The sequence below is a fragment of the Sipha flava genome, unplaced genomic scaffold (genome assembly GCF_003268045.1).
Source record: "Sipha flava isolate LNK unplaced genomic scaffold, YSA_version1 47_pilon_pilon, whole genome shotgun sequence".
NCBI lineage: Eukaryota > Metazoa > Arthropoda > Insecta > Hemiptera > Aphididae > Sipha > Sipha flava.
In genome coordinates this window covers 1,446,642-1,455,484 of record NW_020273276.1, presented here as the reverse complement: position 1 = coordinate 1,455,484, position 8,843 = coordinate 1,446,642, and positions in this window count along the sequence as shown.

Genomic DNA, 8,843 nt, shown 5'->3' with positions numbered 1-8,843 from the left:
GAATATAACGTATCTACGTTTTAACCATTTGATGCAGAAAGGGGACGTCTGCCACACTAACAATTTGAATTTTATCATACTGTATAAATTAAATGTTTTGTTTAAAAACGTCCAAAGTATGTATCAGTAGTATAGGTGTAATCGATTGCCACCAGTGCAAATACAAATAATACAGTTTTCGGTAACCCAGACGATTTTTTCCTTCTCCGGTAAAATTTGAAAATCGTCGGAAGTCCCCTTTCAACATTTAGCGATTCATATATCATTGCAATTATCGCGTGGTCGTTGTTGCACACAATCACGGTTGAACGGCGACTAACTCGATATTCCTACAACGGAATCCCGGGCGCTATTATAATATTATGACAGGTACAATCGCGCCGCGTCATTGGCCGATGTTACGGTAACGTTCGGTGCGCGCCGGAACGCGTCAGCGTAACATATAATATCGTATTTCATTTCGTATTGTGTTCGCGCAGAGGTGCACAATGCAATTCGTAAATCATGTCCTCCCCCTTCCCCCGTGTGTGTACGCGTGCAACGATGGTGCCTTTTCATATTTCGTTCGTAGGCGCGATTTTAATGAAACGGCTTATTGTCCGGGCGGGACGACGTGCGCGTAGTGTTTACGCCATACGTCTTTTAAGAACGCCGACGTACGGGTACCACGACGGATCCAGGGTCAGGACGAGAGCTCGGCGACGTGACCATCTGCCGGGACCGACCGCGAAGTGAAGTCGGCAGGCGGATGGGCGGTGAACGTTTGACGTCCTGCGGTTGAAGGGAGCCGTGTGCACCGGCCCCGATGTTGCGTTGCGTTCAACCGTGTCGTACGTCACGTCGTAAGAGGCCCATGTCCCCGGCACCTCCACTTTGGGATTTCGTTAAAAAACCCGAGGCGATCGTTTGTACACGATTTGTACCGGTTTGTACCGCAAAATTCATCGTTTGTACCGAAACCCTTAATAAGTTACAAACGTTTTAAATTGGGGATGCTGGAGACATGCACCCCCACTTTGAGCAGGAATTGAAATCGTTTTGGTCTCCATTGTAAAATAATAATATTGTTTTGGTTTAAACCTTCTAGTGCAAAGGATAAAAATAAACTACGATCTTCGAACATGAATTCATATTCTTAAACAATTTTAGTACGGATTATTGCTGCTCGTAATGTATATAAAAATGGTAGGTTCAATGGAATTCGTTTACGAGATATTTTTGGTTTGTTTTGACGCTGCGTTTATCTATGGTATCGCGGTATGAACAGTTTGCTTTAGGAATTGAATGTGGATAATTAATTTTATTTTAACATGTTTTATAATAATTTAAAAAATTATACTAAGTCAATGTATCATAAACAACACGAGTGGGCTATAGATAGGATATACGAGAACGCGAACGATTTTCCGTATAACGTTCGTATTCCACTTACTGGCAATATTATGGTATATAAATAACATTAATGAATGATGTTCATTGATGATATCAAAGAAAATAACAGTAAAATGCGTCTTTTCAACCATAGGGTTTTTGTATATATTTAAATTTTAGTCGTTTTTGTCGACAAGAAAAAATGATTATTAAAAATGTAGAAAGTCTATTATTCAAAATCGCAGAAAAATGTGTATCAGCCTAAGACTGATGGACTGATGGGCCAGTACCACATTGGTACTCGAGAGATCTCGGGACTTCCGCTCCAGTTAAACCTCTTCCTTTAATCCGGCCATGGGACGATGGAAAGTTGTACCGTTTCGTTCACGCACCGTTGATTTTTTTTTTACATTTACAAATTACTATCAATTCAATTATTGTCTGCACTCCGCACAAACAACACGTATTTTATCATCGGGTCTAGCGAGCGCTGGATTTTAAATTTAACTCGTTTAGTGCGCACATGCATGGTTTAGAAAAGTATTTATAATTTTATTATTTTTTTTATTTTTTAACGAGTACAATCCAAGAATCGTATAAAACACAAAATAATTACTTAACAAAATTAAGACTTAAAGTGGTGAACGGTACCACTGTACAAGATATGTGGTTTGATGTGTATGAGCTGACATTCACGCGAGAATTCACAGTCTTTGTCAATGTGGCTGAGCTTTACACGAAACCATCGCGATACCATCTACATCGATCTACGTCCATTGGAGGATGTTTGAGGCAACTGCGGTAGTTCCGGGTCTGCGACTCTGCGTCCGCGTCTCCGTTTTCTTTTAGATTGTTTGGTATTGTCTTTTGAAATAAAAAATAAATTAATTAAAATAATTTGAATCAATGTTTACTAATCGAAAATTGCTTTCCGTCGGTAATCGTGGGACGAGCGAAAACGAATAACTTATTGGTCAACCATTACCATATCAACTCCAAAAAAAATTCTTAATGGAATCTTATAAAAGTAATGTCTATTGTAAATAATACACGATGTAATAACGATTATAAGCCTTGTTTCAAGCTAAGAAATACAGCGTATTATTTCCGTTGCGTTAACGATGTATTATTATAAAAATTAGCGACAAATAATTTAACGGAGCCATTTAGATTGTTAGTAATATTTATTTTAATTTCTAGTAAAATAAATTATTTTATTTTATTGCTATTAAAATTTAATAACATATTAATATTGTGCTTTTCGAATTACAATTTACTTATAGTGGCATCAACCAATTTTATAACTTATTATTAGTTACCAAAACCAGTTATTAGATTGTTGAATTTATTTTATACCTCCACGGCTCAAACACTCAATTAACTCATCTTTTAATTCATAACCGTAATAAAATGTAAGTGAATATAAAAAGAGTTATTGAACAGCGAATTTGAATTAGACAATTATCTATCGAATCCGAGTATGCCCAGCACTAAACCCTATACACAATGTACATATAACATGTATGATACATCAATTAATTATTTAATTAATAAATATATATAAGTGGTTTGATGCGAGAATGGTCAACTATGTTACATTATGACAATGTTCAGGAATAACAAAAAACAAAATTTTCCAATTTTTAATGTGTACATTTTTAATTTAATGAACTAAAAAAATGACGTTATTTGATTGAGTTAGGGATTTTTTTACTATTATTATTAATGTAATGCTCGTTTTGCGTTTGACTTCATATATGTTTGTCCCGAATAATCTCAATCACGTTAAAACGTGACATTGGCCCTTCTAGCACACACACCCGCACGCCTAACATATAGACGGTCACACGGAATGATTGCGATCCATTGCGCGCTGCCTCGGCGAATCACGGGGAAAAACGAAAAAAAGAATTTCGTGGCGAAACCACGGCGGCGTCGGTATAAGCATTACTGGCAGGGTAGTCGTGCACAACATTTAACAACAAGTTGGAATGGAGATAAACTTCGTTCCACTTAATAATTATATTTTTCCAACATTCTTATACGTGTGTTTACGGACATTTCGAAGTGATCGAACATAATGTGAGTTATTTACTATTGCGATAATATTGAATGTTCTGGTGAGGGGAGGAAGGTTCACAGATCAGTCAAGTGCCTACCCTGAGTAATCCGTGCGCACGCTTATGATGATCATCATTATTTGTCATTTTCATTACAGTAAACGTGTACTTACTCTGTAATGTGGAAAATCTTATAAGATATTAAATAATTTAAGTTGTGTATATTTTTTTATGGAATTCAACGAACATTCATCAAGATAACAAAAATCAGAATTAACAAGAACTCATATTTTTAAAATTGTAGAGGTATTGGTTTATAATTTAGTTTAGCATTCTGGTTTTATCATTTTTGCAGTGTTATGCCTGACAATAAACAATGCTGAAAACATGTCATAATTAAGTGGTTTTATTTGTTACTAGTTATGGAGCGCAACGAATTGGAAATCATATTCTTAATATTGAACGGACAACTACTATCTGCGTTGTTACATATATTTATGTGTTCAATGTTGTAGAGCGTGTGTGCCGTTTGGTGTTTTCCGTTTGTCCAGTTTAAGAGATATTGTCGAACTATTCGATAATGCTTTGATCGACTTGTTAGCTGTGCGATTTTTACTTAATTGGCGACACTGCCTTCAAGACCTATCGAGCCGGCTACCTACGCCGTGTTCGTATGATATTCGGTCTGTTTCGCCGTTACCGCTGAGCACGCTGTACGTGTTCGCGGACGATCCGCCGTTTTAATTGAAATTACTATGATAACCATTTTACGTTCAGGCGACGTTGCTTTCTAATAAATGTATTATCTTTATTATGCGTTCTTCTTTTCCCGACATGCTAGTTATAATCCGTCAAAGAATAATAGCTTTCCTGAAAATCTAATAACAATAATAGTCCAGGAGTTTGTTCCGCGGCGCGACGTCGTGTCCATCGCGGTGGCACCGAACGCTCGGGGAACGGACGTGTTGCACAGCAGCAGCGCACCGCCACCGCATGCGATCGTCTCGCGCGGGAGTCAGTAGTATGTATTTGCATGTTCTATCACCGGTTTTGGTTAAAATTACAGGGAGATTTGAAATTCTTGAGAGGCAGTAAGAGTGGGCGAAAAACTCGATTTTACCGTGCTCTGAAAATGTGACATTTTTCGATTTCTTGATTTACACGGTAAACTCGACCCGTTTTTGCTGCCTCAAGAATTTAAAATGTCTCTGTAATTTTAATAAAAATTGCGACAGAACATACAAATGATACATACTACTGGAGTGGCCGAGAGCACCGAGGAACGCGCGCGTGTTGTAAGAACAAACGACGCGCCATAAACCGTCACTGGTGGAGGGGGTGCAGCTTCGGAGGAGTCGATAAGGTCGTGTGGACGCGGACGATAATGACGCGCGCGAAATAAAGACCCGTTATCGACTTCGTAAACCGACGGAAACGACCGGCATAACGTGTGCACAGTGTACGCGAGGCGAATGTTTAGAACACGTTATTGTTATTGTTGTGCGCGTCTCGCGATAAGTGCGTGGCTAGCAGAACTTTTTATCGGGGGGGGGGGGGGGGGAAAAAAAAAAACGTTTCCCGCCCGCGTCGAATATTTATTTATCGCAACGCGTTACAACGACGCGCGTCTAACGCGTGCACGCGCACGTCACCGCGTTCATTCCGACCGCGTTTAGAGCGCACCAACGGTGTGCACACACACCGCCCGTAACCGCACCGCAAACGCGCGACTGGTACGTGGTCCGCGTACGGAGAACGTTCGTTTATTAACGATTTCCTCGCGGTTTATTGCCGTGCGACCGCAACACGCGCAAGTCGACTCGCAAACGGTTTAAAACCTAACACGCGCACCGGTCACAGATCACGTCCCGTACATTACTCCGTATCGCTAATCCTTTAATCAGGGCTTTAAGCGGGAGGGGCAACCGAAGGGGACTGGGTCCTCTCACCTCTAACAGCGCTCGTAAAGCTTTGAGATTCAGTCAACGTCAACTACTACCCACAAAACTGCATGTATGCGTGTACGTTTTTTTTTTTTTCAATGCGTTTCGTTTTATTAAAACGTATTCACAACACCTCAAAACGTATAACGTACCGGTTTGCAATCGATTATTTGGCGATCGACCACGCGGAACGCTGAGTACGATATTACGGTGGCCGCCGCCGGTTTTCGCCAATCCCATCCTTGCACGTTAGGTGTCGCGTTCGCCGTGCGCACGATCACGCGACGTTACCTTTTGCGAGGCCCTGGACAAAACTTATTTCATCCATAAAAATAACCACCTGCAGGTCGCGATTAAAGGCGATAACATGTAATCAGACTCGCCGGGCGATAGATACATTTCACGTTTTATTTTATGAGATTTCCGTACAAAATATTTTTCAATGAAAATTTTAAGCACGAGGCCTCGTTTTGCCTCCCAATAACGCCGGCCCCGATTTTGTTGCGTACCGAGCGAAGCGTTTCCTTCGTGTGCACGCGAACGTGATAAGGGCCGCAGTTCTCGATATGAGTGCGCGTGTGTTACGGCCTCGTGGTCGAGATCGGGCACGCCGCGCTCTCGTCGTACTGCGATAGTAAAACGTTTAGAAAAACGATCGCGTACCGTCTGGTTTACGTCGCCCGCCGCGGTTCGCAAAAAAAAAAATAATAATAAATAAATAACGTCTGGCTACGAATTAAACGCGCATTATACACGTCGCGCAAGCTGTACTATCGCCCCTACGCATAATATGTATATAAGTATCTGCTACGACAATAAATGGTGATACGATTGTGTGCGGAGAGATAAACACAATGGGATCGTAAATACCGATCCCTACCGTCCCCCGACAGATCGTAGCGGATAGATACATAAAAATCGTTAACCGTAAACATGTTGCGGTCGTCGTTTTTCCGCGCGGCAGAGACGACCGTGAAAGTTTCGCGCAATAGGCGATTTATGTTCACCACGCGTTAAACGATATTGCGTGTACGTACGGCGTACGACAAATGGCGTCGTCATCGACGCTGCAACATCGGCCTCAAAGGTCGAGTGCGCCGCGTGACGATTTAATCCGCGCACAAATGGCAATCGTACGTATTTGACTGTACACGTATATTTTCTTGCTCGCGTGTTACCTACAGATACAGATCGTTTTTTATCGCCCCGGCGACGACGTAAAAACCGAGAACAATGAGCGAAAACGGTGTTTAGCGTGCAACAGAGACCCGTGCGCGCGCGCTGTACATAATAATATTTCATCCGAACAATTGGTCCACGAAACCGCTGGGACCGTAAAACGTGAGCATTAACCGAACAACAAACTTTTATTGCCGCCACAGCTAATGCGACGGACATCGGAGTCGCACGACCGCGTTGAGATAACGCAATATCGTAAGAACAAACGTAGCCCGTTGTGGACCGTCGTTATTTACGCTGCGAAACGAATCGGTAACGGCTTGTGACGGAAACGGGACGATTCCGATTTTTTCGAAAGTGCAACAGAACGAAATCAGCCCGTCATAAATGAGCATACATGTACATTTTATTTATGAGATTTCCGTACATTAATTCCGTACATTTTTTTTATTTTATTTTGTTTTTTTTCTCATTACATTCCCTTATAATTATTATAATATATTTCATTTTTGGTTTTATCTTTTAAGATAAGTTCCAAAAATATTACTGCAGTGAATCACGTGATCATTTGCATAACATAACCATACAATTATTGTAGTATTATATTATTTATAACATGATTTTAAAAAAAAATTTCTGTATGTTAAAATAATAACAGCAAAATAAAATATAATAAATTTAAATATTATATTGATTAATAGGTAATATTTATATAAAAGGAAAAAATGATTTTTTTTTAGTTTTGGTGAAAAATCTTTTTGATTACCTTATTGATACCATTTTATGTGAAGCCGTGAGCTGTGATGTTTATTCTTTGTTAGCACTATAGCAAATATAAATAGTTTTTGTAGTTTTTACTTTTTTGTAGTATATTTAGAATCAATTTTATTAAATAATCTGTTGGCACATAATTGGTGTTTTAGAACTATTGAGCTTACACTGCTATATCGTGTTTAAACATATTAATATATTGAACGTAAACAATTTTATTTTAAAATGTGCAACGCGTAATACGTACATGATAGGTTAGTGTACATCATAAGATCCGGAAAAAGCTTTTATAAGTGAAAAAACATTTTTCATTGTGGTTCCGGTTCCGTTTCGGGTTTCATAATTCGATCAAGGTTTCGGTCCAGAACCGGTTCTTTACGGTTCGGTTTCAGTCCCTGTGACGAACACCATGGTCGATTATTCAAGTCCGATACAAGAAACTGAGCATTTGAAACCGTATAGCCATCCCACGCACGCTCCGGTCGTCCCTAGGTCCGAGCGTAATTCGAACATATGGTTTTTTTTCTAAAAAAAACTATCGCGTACACAGCACACGAACAATGCAGTTATTCGCTGCTGTGCAATAGCCCCGCACCTGCTCCTGTAATATTTTCACGCATCGAATCGGCACCCCCCTCCCTCCACACGGAAGGTTCGTCGCAGTGCGCACGTACACACACGTGCATTGCGCCAATAAAATAATGCGTTTATCGTCCTGCGATGATGATGCTGCGCGCGACCGGGATCGCCACCGACGGTCGGAAATATCGCGATAAAAATCGTCATCCTGCGCGCGCACACACGTACTTCACACACGATTATGTACGTTTACGTGCGCGCACATACAAACGTTTATGGGTACTTTATGGGTCCGGCGTATCGTACGGTTCACGCGCACGTCTCACGGCGACGGGGAGATGGAGGGGTTAGGATCGTGCCTACGCGAATAGTGCTCACTTTTATATTATTATACGCGTACGACGCGCATACGTTTAAGGATCGCCGACGCGTTATGGCGTTCCAGACGGACATAAATCCTGTGTCCGCACAACGGCTCCGTACGTACGTGATATATCGTAATATTATTATGTGCACCGCACGTGTACAAAACGATCGGCGAACGAGCGTACAACACAATATGATATATATATATATATATATATCGTATCAGTATCGTCGTCGCAGTCGTCACGCGGAGATAAAAACGTCGCTCTATCGCCGCCGCGTTCAGATTTACGACGTGCCGGGGGTGGATGAAATCGTTCGGATCACGTTCGCGGAGAGCGTTTACGTCCGATGACGACGTCGATAGCTGCGATGCGTGTGTTTAAGTACCTAACCGCGACGGTATATAGGGTTCATCAGAGAAATTGATCGTCCGAGCTAATCGCGGATCACAATCGACAGTTAGGCAGAACCGGAGGTTAGGTAAATCGGGTTCTCCGTCACCGGCTACCCGGTGACAAATGTCAACCGTGGTTTCGGTTAAGATTTTTCGACGCCAATGATAAACTGCTGA